The sequence below is a fragment of the Budorcas taxicolor genome, chromosome 21 (genome assembly GCF_023091745.1).
Source record: "Budorcas taxicolor isolate Tak-1 chromosome 21, Takin1.1, whole genome shotgun sequence".
NCBI classification, from domain to species: Eukaryota; Metazoa; Chordata; class Mammalia; order Artiodactyla; family Bovidae; genus Budorcas; species Budorcas taxicolor.
This window is the reverse complement of record NC_068930.1, coordinates 6,538,190-6,551,176: the sequence shown is the minus strand read 5'-3', so window position 1 is coordinate 6,551,176 and position 12,987 is coordinate 6,538,190.

Genomic DNA, 12,987 nt, shown 5'->3' with positions numbered 1-12,987 from the left:
CATAGTTATCCAGGTCACGAAGATCTTTTTTGTTTAGTCCTTCTGTGTATTCTTGCCACCCCTTCTTAATATCTTCTGCTTCTGTTAGGTTCATGCCATTTCTGTCCGTTATTATGCCCACTGTTGTGTGAAATGTTCCCTTGGTATCTCTAATTTTCTTGGGGAGCTCTCTAGCCTTTCCCATTATTATGTTTTCCTCTATTTCTCTGCATTGATCACTGAGGAAGGCTTTCTTTTATATCCTTCCTAGTCTTTGGATCTCTGCATTCAGATGGGTATGTCTTCCTTTTCCTTTAGCTTCTCTTCTTTTCTTAGCTATCTGTAAGGCCTTGTCAGACAACCATTTTGCCTTTTTGCATTTGGGGATGTTCTTGATTATTGCCTCCTGTACAATGTCGTGAACCTCCATCCATAGTTTTTCAGGAACTTTGTTTATCAGTATAATGTCTTAAATCTGTTTGTCATTCCCACTATATAATCGTGAGGAATTTGATTTAGTTCATACGTGAATGATCTAGTGGTTTCCCTACTTTCTTCAATTTAAGTATGAATTTTGCAATAAGAAGTTCATGATCTGAGCCACAGTCAGCTCCCAGTCTTGTTTTTTCTGATTGTATAGAGCTTCTCCATATTTGGCTGCAAAGAATATCATCAGTCTGATTTCGGTTTTGACCATTTGCTTATGTCCATGCATAGAGCCTTTTCTTGTGTTGTTGGAAAAGGGCATTTGCTATGACCAGTGCGTTCTCTTGGCAAAACTCTGTTAGCCTTTGCCCTGCTTCGTTTTGTACTCCAAGGCCAAATTTGCCTGTTACTCTAGGTATGTCTTGAGTTTATGCTTTTGCATTCCAGTCATCTATGATGACAAGGACATCTTTTTGGGGTGTTAGTGCTACAAGGTCTTGTAGGTCTTCATTTAACTGTTCAACTTCAGCTTCTTCAGCATTACTGGTTGGTGCATAGCCTTAGACTACTGTGACATTGAATTGTTTGCTTTGGAAATGAACAGAGATCACTCTGTCATTTTTGAGATTGTACCCAAGTACTGTATTTTGGACTCTTTTGTTAACTACGAGGGCTACTCCATTTCTTCTAAGGGATTCTTTCCCACAGTAGTAGATGCTATGGTCATTTGAATTAAGTTCGCCCATTCCACTCTGTTTTAGTTGACAGATTCCTAAAATGTTGATGTTCACTCTTGCCATCTCCTATTTGACCGCTTCCAGTTTACCTTGATTCATGGACCTAACATTCCAGGTTCCTATGAAATATTGTTCTTTCCATCACCAGTTGCATCCACAGCTGGGCATTGTTTTCCCTTTGGCTCTGCCTCTTCATTCTTTTTGGAGTTATTTCTCCACTCTCCTCCAGTAGCATATTGGGCACTTTCTTACCTGGGGAGTTCATATTTAGTGTCATATCTTTTTGTCTATTCGTACTGTGCATGGGGTTCTCAAGGCAAAGTACTGAAGTGGTTTGCCATTCCCTCCTCCTGTGGACCACGTTTTCTCAGAACTCTCCACCATGACCTGTCTGTCTTGGGTGGCCCTGTATGTCATGGCTTATAGTTTCATTGAGTTAGAGAAAGCTGTGATCCATGTGATCAGTTTGATTAGTTTTCTGTGATTGTGGTTTTCAATATGTCTGCCCTCTGATGGATAAGGATAAGAGATTTATGGAAGTTTCCTGATGGAAGAGACTGACTGTGGGGAAGACTGGGTTTTGTTCTGATGGGTGAGGCCATGCTCAGTAAATCTTTAATCCAATTTTCTGTTGATGGGCGGGGCTAGGTTTCCACCCTGTTGTTTGACCTGAGACAAAACATTGTGGTGGAGGTAATGAAGACAAGGGCGACCTCCTTCAAATGGTCCCATACACGCAAGGCCACAGTCAGTGCCCCTGATCCTGCAGCAGGCTACCACTGACCCACAGCTTCACCAGAGACTCCTGGACACTCACAGTTAATTCTGGGTCATTCTCTTGTGGGGTCACTGCTCTTTTCTCCTGGGTCCTGGTATGCACAAGGTTTTCTTTCTGTCCTCTAAGAGTCTGTTCTCCCAGTCCTGTGTAAGTTCTATAATCAAATTCCACTTGCCTCCAAAGTCAAATTCCCTGGTGGTTCTCAGTCCTTTTGCCAGATCCTTTGCTGGGAAATCTGTTCTGGGTCCTAGAACTTTCTTAACAGTGCAAGACTTTATTTGATATAATTGTTTTGCAGTTTGTGGGTCATCTGCTCAATGGCTCTATGGTGGGGTTAGTGGCGACCTCCTCCATGAGGGCTTATGCCACACACTGTGTGACCCAGGTCTGTTGCACCCAGAGTCCCTGCTCCTGTGGCAGGCCACTGCTGACCCGTACTTCTGCAAGAGACACTCAAACACTCAAAGGCAAGTCTCGCTCAATCTCTGTGGTGTCTAAGTGTCCTGGTGCACACAAGGTTTTGCTTGAGTCCTCTGAACGTCTCTGGCAGGTATGGAGTTTGATTCTAAATGCGATTTTGCCCTTCCTATCATCTTATGGTTTTTCCAGTGGCCATGTATGGATGCGAGAGTTGGACTGTGAAGAAAGCTGAGCACTGAAGAATTGATGCTTTTGAACTGTGGTGTTGGGGAAGACTCTTGAGAGTCCCTTGGACAGCAAGGAGATCCAACCAGTCTATCCTAAAGGAGGTCAGCCCTGGGTGTTCTTTGGAAGGAATGATGCTAAAGCTGAAACTCCAGTACTTTGGCCACCTCATGCGAAGAGTTGACTCATTGGAAAAGACTCTTATGCTAGGAGGGATTGGGGGCAGGAGGAAAAGGGGACAGAGGATGAGATGGCTGGATGGCACCACCAACTCGATGGATGTGAGTTTGAGTGAACTCTAGGAGTTGTTGATGGACAGGGAGGCCTGGCGTGCTACAGTTCATGGGGTCGCAAAGAGTCGGACACAACTGAGCAACTGAACTGAAATGAACTGAACTGAACTGAACCATCTTGATGGGGCTTCTCCTTTGCCCTTGGACAAGGGGTATCCTTTTTTGGTGAGATCCAACATTCTCCTGTTGGTGGTTATTCAGCAGTTAGTTGTAATTTTGGAGTTCTCTCAGGAGAAGATGAGCACACATTCTTCTACTCCGCCTTCTTGTGTGTAAGAAGGAGAAAAAGAGAGTCAACAGGGGACAGAGCAATCAAGCCAGTAATCAAATCCCTAAGTGCTCACCAGAGCTAGGCACACCCAGAGAGATTCACAGAATTATACAGAGAAAAGAGGGAGGAAGAACATAGAGGTGACCTGGAGGAGAAGAGGGAGAGTCAAGAAGAGAGAGAGTGATGAAGCAAGTAATCAAACCCATAAGTGAAAATAGATAGTGAAGATTAGATTCTTAAAGGTACAATATTGATAACCAATATCAAAAAGCAAAGATTAAACACCTAGAATAGAGATTAGACTCTCAAAAACACAATTTAAAAAATACAAAACAAAATCGATCACAACAATTTAAAAATATATATATGGAATAAATATAAAATAGTTTTATAAAATAGTTGTTTCTTAGAAAGGTAATAGTAGTCTATAAAAATGAAAATTAATGGAATAATAAAGAACTTATGGAAGTAAGAAATATATTTAGGGGACTAGATCTGATAGACAGAGTACCTGATGAACTATGGACAGAGGTTCATGATATTGTACAGGAGACAGGGATCAAGACCATTCCCATGGAAAAGAAATGCAAAAAAGGAAAATGGCTGTCTGAGGAGGCCTTACAAATAGCTGTGAAAAGAAGAGAAGTGAAAAGCAAAGGAGAAAAGGAAAGATATAAGCATCTGAATGCAGAGTTCCAAAGAATAGCAAGGAGAGATAAGAAAGCCTTCCTCAGTGATCAATGCAAAGAAATAGAGGAAAAGAACAGAATGGGAAAGACTAGAGATCTCTTCAAGAAAATTGGAGATACCAAGAGAACATGTCATGCAAAGATGGGCTCAACAAAGGACAGATATGGTAGGGACCTAACAGAAGCAGAAGATATTAAGAAGAGGTGCCAAGAATACACAGAAGAACTGTACAAAAAAGATCTTCACCACCCAGATAATCATGATGGTGTGATCACTCACCTAGAGCCAGACATCCTGGAATGTGAAGTCAAGTGGGCCTTAGAAAGCATCACTATGAACAAAGCTAGTGGAGGTGATGGAATTCCAGTGGAGCTATTTCAAATCCTGAAAGATGATGCTGTGAAAGTGCTGCACTCAATATGCCAGAAAATTTGGAAAACTCAGCAGTGGCCTCAGGACTGGAAAAGGTCAGTTTTCATTCCAATCCCAAAGAAAGGCAATGCCAAAGAATGCTCAAACTACCGCACAATTGCACTGATCTCACACACTAATAAAGTAATGCTCAAAATTCTCCAAGCCAGCCTTCAGCAATACGTGAACTGTGAGATTCCAGATGTTCAAGCTGGTTTTAGAAAAGGCAGAGGAACCAGAGATCAAATTGCCAACATCTGCTGGATCATCGCAAAAGCAAGAGAATTCCAGAAAAACATCTATTTCTGCTTTATTGACTATGCCAAAGCCTTTGACTGTGTGGATCACAATAAACGTGGAACATTCTGAAAGAGATCTGACCTGCCTCTTGAGAAACCTATATGCAGGCGCGGAAGCAACAGTTAGAACTGAACATGGAACAACAGACTGGTTCCAAATAGGGAAATGAGTCCGTCAAGGCTGTATATTGTCACCCTGCTTATTTAACTTATATGCAGAGTACATCATGAAAAATGCTGGACTGGAAGAAGCACAAGCTGGAATCAAGATTGCCGGGAGAAATATCAATAACCTCAGATATGCAGATGACACCACCCTCATGGCAGAAAGTGAAGAGGAACTAAAGAGCCTCTTGATGAAAGTGAAAGCGGAGAGTGAAAAAGTTGGCTTAAAGCTCAACATTCATAGAACTAAGATCATGGCATCTGGTTCCAAAGGTTCATGGCAAATAGATGGGGAAACAGTGGAAACAGTGTCAGATTTTATATTTTGGGGGCTCCAAAATTACTGCAGATGGTGATTGCAGCCATGAAATTAAAACACACTTATTCCTTGGAAGGAAAGATATGACCAAACTAGATAGCGTATTATAAAGCAGAGATGTTATGTTGTCAACAAAGATCTGTCTAGTCAAGGCTATGGTTTTTCCAGTGGTCATGTGTGGATGTGAGAGTGGAACTGCGAAGAAAGCTGAGTGCTGACAAATTGATGCTTTTGAACTGTGGTGCTGGAGAAGACTCTTGCGAGTTCCTTGGACTGCAAGGATCTCCAACCAGTCCATCCTAAAGGAGATCATTCCTGGGTGTTCACTGGAACTACTGATGCTAAGGCTGAAACTCCAATACTTTGGCCACTTCATGTGAAGAGCTAACTCATTGGAAAAGACCCTGATGCTAGGATGGATTGGGGCCAGGAAGAGAAGGGGATGACAGAGGATGAGATGGCTGGATGACATCACTGCCTCAATGCACATGAGTTTGAGTGAACTCCAGGAGTTGGCGGTGGACAGGGAGGCCTGGCATGCTGCGATTCATGGGATTGCAAAAAGTCAGACACGACTGAGCGACTGAACTTAACTAAACTGGACTGAAATAACTTAAATTTTTAAATTCTTAAATTTTTAAAAGAACTCAAGATTAAAAAGTGATAATAGTAAAAATATACCTAGGAATTTCTCTGGAGCTGTTGTGGGCAGTGTGGGGTCAGTGCAGTGTCAGTCCCTTGTTTCAGCTTTTATTTTTCTTAAGGTGTATAGTTGCTCCTCAAATGTACAGTCTCAGCATTAACTGCAGGTGTTTAACTGTTGCACTTCTCACTTCTGGTGTGGTTTCCCCTTCTTTTTTTATTTTGCATTCCTCTGTTTGCAGTCTCTTCAGTGCCTAATTTCTGCCCTGCCACGAGTGGGCAATGGTGGCCACTTGTTTAGGTTCACTTGTTCAGTTGTCCTGTGTAGAGGGAGGAACACTACAAACAAATACTGCTGGCATGTGTGAGGAGCTCACAGTGGATGGATGACACAGGGTTTACCACAGCCCAATGTGGCATGTACTTCCTGGGTCCACACTGCTCAAGCTCCAGGGTGCCCTGCAGGGGCACTGTTTCAAGTGGACCCTGCATTTCGTGCACTTCCCAGGTCTAAGCTTCCAAAGTTCCTGGTTGTGCTGCAAGAGCACAGACCCAGGTGATATGGGCTGTGTGTTTTGTGCCTTTCCCAGGTCCAAGCCATTCAGGTGACCGGGTGCTTGGCAAGTGCACTGTCCCAGGTGGGCCTTACATCTTATGCACGTCCCTGGTCCCGGCCTCTTGTTTTCCCGGGTGTACCCCAAGGGCACAATCCCAGGTCTGCTGTGTGTCTCCTCTGTGGAACTGATCTCAGGCTGTGACATTCCTGGCAGATGTGAACCATCAGGATCCCAGGAAGATGTGGTTAGCAACCAGCAGCCTGCTCATAGTTTGGTGGAAGATGCAGTCTCTGGGTCGAGACTGCAGCAGCCCCTTGCTTTCTGGCTCCGGCTGTTGCACACCCGCCTCTCTGCCTCTGGGGAGGGCCGACCCTAAACAGCAGCTGGCTTGCTGTCCTTTGGTGTTTGCTAGGGCACAATACTTTGTTCTGAGAGCATGTCAGGGGTCACCATGAGGCTTTAGAGCTTTTCCCAGGAGAGGTCCCCCCCCCCTTTTTTTTTTGTCTCACAAGTGATCCCGTGGTTTGGGTTGCTGTGTCACCTTAGCCCCTTCAGATTGTCCTAAGGGCATTCAAGCCTGGTCCTTATCCTAAGAATCAATGATGCAGCCCGTACCTCCCTGTCCAGTTCCCACTCGCTGCTGGTGGACTTGAGTGTCTGTGCTGTTTCTCTACCGGTAGTTGTGGTTAGGCACATATCCTGTATTTTGGTTTTTTTTTTTTTCCCAGTTATGTTGCCCTCTGAGATTCCAAAGCTCCCCACTGACACACCTATGTAGAGTTTCCTATTGTGTGGAAATTTCTCCTTCTTCACAACTCCCTCCCCAGAATGGATCTCCATCCCTAAATACTTTTTCTGTTTCCATCTTTTATATTTTGTCCTACCTCCTTTCAAAGAGATTGGGCTGTCTTTCTGGGTGCCTGACGTCCTCCGCCAGCATTCAGAAGTTGTTTTGTGGAAGTTGCTCAACATTCACATGATCTTTTGATGAATCTGTGGGGTAGATAATGGTCTCCCCATCCTATTCCTCTTACATCTTGAGACAGCTTTATTTATTTTTTAAAAATTATTTATTTTTTATTAAAGTATAGTTGACTTGCAATATTGTATTAATTTCTGATGTACAGCAAAGTGATTCAGTTATACATATATATATATTCTTTTTATATTATTTTCTACTATGGTTTATCACAGGATATTGAATATCATGTGCTATAAGTAGGACACTATCCATTCTATATATAATAGTTTGTATCAGCTAACTCAAGTTCCCAATCCATCCCTTCCCCACTTCCTATCCCCCTGGCAACCACAAGTCAGTTCTCTATGTCTATAAGCCTATTTCTGTTTCATAGTTAGGTTCATTTGTATCATAATTTAGATTCCAGGTATGTGATATCATATGGCTTTTGTCTTCCTCTTAATCCATCCATGTTGCTGCAAATGGCATGATTTCATATACGTATTATATAGCATCTTCTTTATCTGTCAATGGATAGGCCAGGTCATTGAATAGGCCAAGTCATTGCTATGTCTTGGCTATTGTGATGAAAATAGGGTTGCTTGTATCTTTTTGAATTATAGTTTTTTCTGGATATACACTCAGGAATGGGATGGCTGAATCATATCGCAACTCTATTTTTAGTTTTCTGAGGAAACTCCATATCATTTTCCACAGTAGGTGCACCAACTTGCGTTCCTAACATAGTGTAGGAAGATGCCCTTCTTACCACACCTTCTCCAGTATTTGTTATTTGTAGACTTTTAAATGATGGTCATTTTGACCAGTGTGAGGTGATACCTCATTGAAGTTTTGATTTGCATTTCTCTAATAATTAACAATGTTGAGCATCTTTTCATGTGCCTGTTGGGCATCTGTATTGAAATCTATTTATGATAGAAACTCTCAAAAAAATGGGTATAGAAGGAACATACCTGAGCAAAATAAGGCCATACAATGTAAGCCCACAGCTAGCATGATACTCAACAGTGAAAAGTTGAAAGCATTTCCTCTAGGATCAGGAACAGGACAGGGAAGTCTTGCTCACTCTCACCACTTTTATTCAACAGAGTATTGGAAATCCTAGGCACAGCAATCATATAAGAAAAATGAATAAAAGGAATCCAAATTGGAAAGGAAGAAAGAAAACTCACTATTTGCACACGGCATGATGCTATGCATAGAACAATGAAATGGGTTAAGTTGCAGGATATGAAATTAATGCAGACTATATTACAAAGCTACTGTCAAGACAATACGGTACTGACATAGAAATGGAAATACAGATCAATGGAACAAGATGGAACTCCCAGAGATAAAGCCGCATCTAAAGTCACCTAATCTATGACAAGGGAGGCAAGAATATACAAGGGAGAAAAGACAGTCTCTTCAGCAAGTGGTGCTGAGAAAACTGGACAACCACAAGAAAAGAAGGAAATTAGAGCTCTCCCTAACACCATATACAAAAATAAACTGAAAATGGATTAAAGACCTGAATGTAAAATCAGACACTATAAAACTCTTAGAGAGAACATAGGCAGAACAATTTTTGACATAAATGCAGCAAGGTCTTTTTTGACCCACCACCGAGATTTTTGGAAATAAAAACAAAAATAAACAAATGGGGACTAAATAAACTTAAAATCTTTTGCACAGCAAAGGAAACCATACACAAGATGAAAACACAACCTCCAGAATGGGAGATAATAATTCCAAATGAAGCAACTGACAAGGATTAATCTTAATCTCCACAATATGCAAGCAGCTCATGGAGCGCAATATCAAACAAAACAAAACAAAAAAACCACCCAATCAAAAAATGAAGACTTAGAATGACATTTCTCCAAAGAAGGCATACAGATGGCCAAAAAAAAAAAGAAAGAAAGAAAGAAAGAAAAGATGCTCAACACTGCTCATTACTAGAGAAATGCAAATCAAAACTACAATGAGGTATATCATCAAAATATCTACAAACAATAAATGCTGAAGGGGTGTGGGAAAAGGGGACCCCCTCATGTGCTACTGGTTGGAGTACAAATTGATAAAGCCACTACAGAAAACAGTATGGAGGTTTCTTAAGAAACTAAAAGTAGACCTACCATATGACTCAGTAATCCCATTACTGGGCATATATCAGAGAAAAGCATAAATTCAGAAAGATACATGCACTCCAGTATTCATAGCAGTACTATTAATAATAGCCAGGACATGATAGCAACCTAAAGGCCAATCGATGGAAGAATGGGTAAAAATGTGGTACATATATACAATGGAGTATTGCTCAGCCATAAAAAAAGAACAAATTTGAGTCAGTTTCTAGTGAGGTGGATGAGCTTAGAGCCTGTTATCACAGAATGAAGTAAGTCAGAAAGAGAAAAATATCGTATGTTAAAGCATATATATAGAATCTACAAAAATGGTACTCATGGACCTATTTCTAGGGAAGGAATAGAGATGAAGATATAAAGAATGGACTTTTGTACCCAGTGAGGGAAGGAGAGAGTGGGAAGAATGGAGAAAGTAGCATCAGTATATACACACTATTGTGTTAAAATAGATAGCTTGTGAGAAGTTGCTGAATAACATAGGGTTAGGGCCCAGCCTGGCCCTCTGTGATGACCTAGGCAAGGTGGGTTGGGGGAGGGGAGGGAGGTTTGAGAGGAAGGGGATATATGTATAATTATGGCTGATTTGTGTTGTTATAAGGCAGAAACCAACATTGTAAAGCAATTTTTCTCCAATTAAAAAATAAATTGGTCTTCCCACATGTCGCTAGTAGTAAAGAACCCACCTGTCAATGCAGATAGATATAAGAGACGTGGGTTCTGTCTCTGGATTGGGAAACTCCCCTAGAGGAGGACACAGCAGTCGAATCCAGTATTCTTGCCTGAAGAATCCCATGGACAGAGGAGCCGGGTGGGCTATGGTCCATAGGGTCGCAAAGAGTCAGACATGACTAAAGCACCTTAGCAAGCTCACATGCACAAAAAGTAAATTTAAAAAATATATATGGCCCACAGAAAAAGGACAAAATAATGCCATTTGCAGAGACATGGGGGGACCTAGAGACTGTTCTATTGAGTGAAGTAAGTCAGAAAGAGAAAAACAAATATAGTATATTAATGCATATATGTGGAATCTAGTAAAATGGTATCAGTTCAGTTCAGTTGGTTCAGTCGCTCAGTCATGTCCGACTCTTTGCGACCCCATGAATCGCAGCACGCCAGGCCTCCCTGTCCATCACCATCTCCCAGAGTTCACTCAGACTCATGTCCATCGAGTTGGTGATGCCATCCCGCCATCTCATCCTCTGTCGTCCCCTTTTCCTCCTGCCCCCAATCCCTCCCAGCATCAGAGTCTTTTCCAGTGAGTCAACTCTTCGAATGAGGTGGCCAAAGTACTGGAGTTTCAGCTTTAGCATCATTCCTTCCAAAGAACATCCAGGGCTAATCTTTAGAATAGACTGGTTGGATCTCCTTGCAGTCCAAGGGACTCTCAAGAGTCTTCTCGAACACCACAGTTAAGCATCAATTCTTCGGCGCTCAGCTTTCTTCACAGTCCAACTCTCACATCCATACATGACCACTGGAAAAACTATAGCCTTGACTAGATGGACTTTTGTTGGCAAAGTAATGTCTCTGCTTTTGAATATGCTGTCTAGGTTGGTCATAACTTTTCCCCCAAGGAGTAATTGTCTTTTAATTTCATGGCTGCAATCACCATCTGCAGTGATTTTGGAGCCCCCCAAAATAAAGTCTGACACTGTTTCCACTGTTTCCCCATCTATTTCCCATGAAGTGATGGGACCTCATGCCATGATCTTCGTTTTCTGAATGTTGAGCTTTAAGCAAACTTTTTCACTCTCCTCTTTCACTTTCATCAAGAGGCTTTTCAGTTCCTCTTCATTTTCTACCATAAGGGTGGTGTCATCTGCATATCTGAGGTGATTGATATTTCTCCCGGCAATCTTTATTCCAGCTTGTGCTTCTTCCAGTCCAGCGTTTCTCACGATGTACATTGCATATAAATTACATAAGCAGGGTGACAATATACAGCCTTGACATACTCCTTTTCCTATTTGGAACCAGTCTGTTGTTCCATGTCATTCTAACTGTTGCTTCCCGGCCTGCATACAGATTTCTCAAGAGGCAGGTCAGGTGGTCTGGTATTCCCATCTCTCTCAGAATTTTCCACAGTTTATTGTGATCCACACAGTCAAAGGTTTTGGCATAGTCAATAAAAGCAGAAATAGATGTTTTTCGGGAACTCTCTTGCTTTTTCGACAATCCAGCGGATGTTGGCAATTTGATCTCTGGTTCCTCTGCCTTTTCTAAAACCAGCTTGAACATCTGGAAGTTCACAGTTCACGTATTGCTGAAGGCTGGCTTGGAGAATTTTGAGCATTACTTTACTAGCGTGTGAGATGAGTGCAATTGTGCGATAGTTTGAGCGTTCTTTGGCATTTCCTTTCTTTGGGATTGGAAGGAAAGCTGACCTTTTCCAGTCCTGTGGCCACTGCTGAGTTTTGCAAATTTGCTGGCATATTGAGTGCAGCATTTTCACAGTGTCATCTTTCAGGATTTGAAATAGCTCAACTGGAATTCCATCACCTCCACTAGCTTTGTTTATAATGATGCTTTCTAAGGCCCACTTGACTTCACATTCCAGGATGTCTGGCTCTAGGTGAATGATCATGCCATCGTGATTATAGATGATTTTATTTGCAAAGCAGAAATAGACATAAAGGTAGAAAACAATTATGTGGATACCAAAGAGGAAAGATGGGGGATGGAAGGAACTGGAAAATTGGGACTGACGTATATACTATTGATACTACATATAAGATAGATAACTAATGAGAACATACTGCATAGCACAGGAAACACTACTTAATGCACTGTGGTCACCCGAGTGGGTAGAAAGTTCAAAAGGAAGAGGATATATGTATGTGTATGGCTGTGTAGTATAATGATATATGTCTATTCATTTTGCTGTAGAGTAGAAACTAACACAACATTGTAAAGCAACTATACTCCAATAAAAATTTATTTAAAAATATTCACAGTGTTCATAGCAGCATTATTTACAATAGCCAAGATATAGAAGCAAGCTAAATACCCATCAATAGATGAATGGATGTGAATTATATGTGAAAAAGATGTGAATTATATGTACAAGTGTATACCATGTGCATGAGTGCTAAGTTGCTTCAGTTGTGTCTGACTCTGTGCGACCCTGTGGACTATAACCCACCAGGCTCCTCTGTCCATAGAATTCTCCAGGCAAGAATACTGAAGTGGATTGCTGTGCCCTCCTCGCAATAGAATATTACTCAGACATGAAAAAGAGTGGGATTTTGCCATTTACAACAACATAGATGGACTTAGAGGGTATTATGCTTAGTGACAATAATCAGACAGAGAAAGTCAAATACTGCATGTTCTCTCTTATATGTAGAACCTGAAAAGTAAAACAAAAGAATGAATGTAACAAAACAGAAACAGATCTAGAGAATGAACTAATGATTACCAGTGGGGGGGAAGTGGGGGCCTGGTAAGGGGATTAAGAGGTACAAACCACTATGTATAAAATAGATAAGCTACAAGAATTTATCTTGTAGAGCAGAGGGAATATAGAGAATATTTTATGATAACTTTTAATGGAATAATACTTTAGAAAAATTTTGATCCACTATACTGTATACGGAGAAGGCAATGGTATCCCACTCCAGTACTCTTGCCTGGAAAATCCCATGGACGGAGGAGCCTGGTAGGC